Below are 3,115 nucleotides of genomic sequence, written 5' to 3'. Positions count from 1 at the left end.
AAAGAGGGGAAAGACCAGATTTAAAAAAAAAAAAAAAAAATCACATTTACAAATGAGATAAACTTAAGAAGCAGCGTATGCCTTTAATCCCCGCACTCGGGAGGTAGAGGCAGGCAGATTTCTGAGTTCGAGGCCAGCCTGGTCTACAGAGTGAGTTCCAGGACAGCCAGTGTTACGCAGAGAAACCCTGTCTCGAAAAACCAAAAAAAAAAAAGAAGCAGAATAAAACCATAATACCTACTTTTTTTTTTTCAGGTAAGATAAAACCAAATTACTCCTACAAATAAAATAAAAAGAAATCAGGGACTAAGAGAGGTTAGAATACAGGCAAATAAAATGCATAAACCAGATCAAATATATGAAAAGAAATAAAAATAAAAAAGAAAGTTATTTTTTAAACATAAAGTCAAAATACTTTTAAAAGTCTTATAAAGAAAAGAGAGAATATGAGGGGACATGGGTTGGAACAACTTTATGTGTCATCTAAAACTTAAGTCTCTCTGTGGCTGCAGGGAGCTGGGGCTAGGTTTGTGAACCCTCCTGTTTCTGTGATTTATTTGCCCAGGGTGCTCTAGAGAAGAGCTGTCTTTACCTCAGGATCTTTCCTCCTGTAAAAGACTTGGTCACAGGGCTGAGGGGAGGGGAAGCAAGGCAACCAAGTTCTTTCAGCTCCCAGAATCCAGCTAGTCCACCCTGGGGAGGTTACAGTCTACCTAGGAGAAGTTTCCCAGATGCTTCGGATATGAAGAAAGCAAGATTGCTTTAGGATCTGCAGGTGCAAACCTGCTTTCCTCCAGGAAAGAATATAGATATCAAGTTTTTAGAAGTTCAGAGGACTCAGATTCCATAGCAGATAAGTAGCCTCAAGGCTGACCTGACATCAGGTCTGAGATTATCAAAATCCAAAAGTATTCTCAGCGCCTAACCATTGAGGGTGGGGCTGCTTCAAGGACAGCCACATCTCTTATCACTTACACGTTTTGTTTGTTTTAGCAGTGTCAGACCTCCCGCTCTCCCTGAAGCTATGGAAGACTAACTTCAGGTTCTCTGCCTTGTGAATACCATAGATCTGTTTCCAACAAGTTTCTTCTCAAGATGGTTCCTGGCCATAGTACTGGGTTATGACAAAATGGAACTTTCCGTGCTGACCCTTCCCCTGTGAGAACCAGGGTTGAGTTTGTAGCACTGCCAGTTCTCTTCATCCGTGTGGCCTACCTTTCTTTCCTTCAGGAAAGGGTTTTTTTCCTCTACAGTTCATTTTATTGTTTATCTATCTGTGCATGGAGTAAGTTGGATACGTACACAGGGATCCGTGGAGGCAAGAGGAGGTGCCAGAACCATTGGAGGTGGAGTTACAGCTGGTTATAAGTCACCTGATATGGGCATTGCAGACCCTGAAGGAGGCCTCTGCATTCCTTCCTCAATGCACCTAGAGTCCTATGAACTTCCTCTTCTCAGCCCTCTCACTGCAGGATTCTCCACAACTCCTCCCTCTGCAGAGTGGGATCTGTTTGCATTATCCCTACTCCCTCACTGTCCTGTATGTTTTATACAGGCCAGAAATTAGCATTTAAAAGAATACTGGAAGAGACAGATGGTATGCCCCACCTTCAACCGACTAGCAGAAACATACAAAAAACAAAAGTAGGGAGGGGTGGAGTTGGAAAGTTACAATATTTAATATTTGTGATAAACGATATACTTTTTCAGGGTTTTTTTTTTTTCCTTGTCAGTTTACTCTGTTATTCTGTTTAACATTCCTAGAAAAATATCGATAGACATCCCTGTGATCCTGTGCATAAGGGCAGTTTGCGGGACTTAGGTCATCCTGCCTAACAGAGTGCACTTCCTCACATAAGCTCGGTGTTCTAGAAGCTGGAAAAACCAAAGTCAAGGTTGCTGGGAGCAGAGGGCTCTAAGGACCAGTTTATATTTGGACAACACGGTGCTAATATGAGTCTGATGAGAGACACCTAAGACATGGCTGATACTCTTGGGGGCAGTAGAGTGTGAGTCATCTGAAATGACAGTTAACAGGAACCACAAGAAAATAGCAGTCATCTCTTACATAACTGTTTTGGGCAGAGTGCTTCTTTTGTGTGATCTGTATCGATATTACATGGAGGTCAAGGGTCTTCCTCCAAACCTTTGCCTTCACCTCTAAGTGGCCCGTGTGCTGGTCTACATGTGTGCCGGGGTACAGGTATGCCAGGGTGAGTGTATGCCATGGTGCCTGGCTAATGGTCTGTGTGGAGGCCTTCAGGCTTCACCTGGAATGAATGAAGGGCATCTTGTCTATGACTCCCTGCTCTCTTCAAGCTCCCAGCCTCCCCCAGCTCTGCCACTTTCCTAGTATCAATACACAGACCTCATAGAAGTACCAACACATCTGATGTCGCTGAGGCTGCATTTCCTGGCTCAGAGACTGTACTTTCTTACTGTGACCTCTCACGGTGGAAAATGCAAGCTCACTCTCTGTGGCTCTTGAGGACTTCCCCCTCGTAATTAGAATACCTTACAGATGTCTCATGCTATGTCACTGAAGATTAGATTTTTTAAAACATGGATGGAAGTACCACCAACATCCAGTGATTGCATGCAGAAACTGTTTCCTGCTACATGAACCAACAGATGTTGAAAAACACACTCACGTCTGAAGAGTGTTGCAGTTGGAAAATCCAAACCAACCCAAGCAGGCACAAGAATTCAGCAAAGCAAGATCTTTATTTGAATTAGACAGCAAAAACCGACTAGTCAGGGACTACAGCACAGAAACAGGAGCTGACTGCATCTTCAAACATTCATCTTAGTTAAGTATTTAGGCAGATGACAAACATTTATTGTACGTAGGCCACTACTGATTGATCAGGGCTACAGAACAGACTTTGGAACTAAACTGTGACCCTGAACCAGAATGCTACAGTTTCTAAGCTCCAAAACACAACTATCTGTCCAAACTATCCAACCAATCAGAATATAGCGATAGGGGATTTCCTTAAGAACACGTCTTTGTGATAGATTTATCTTGTTTCCATTGGTTTATTCAACTGTGGTCGGGCAAATTGCCTAGCATTCATGTTTCAACTCGAAAACCAGATTGTCAGTTACCTACTGC

Source organism: Mus caroli, chromosome 5 (genome assembly GCF_900094665.2).
Source record: "Mus caroli chromosome 5, CAROLI_EIJ_v1.1, whole genome shotgun sequence".
NCBI classification, from domain to species: domain Eukaryota; kingdom Metazoa; phylum Chordata; class Mammalia; order Rodentia; family Muridae; genus Mus; species Mus caroli.
This window is presented reverse-complemented; position numbering follows the sequence as displayed.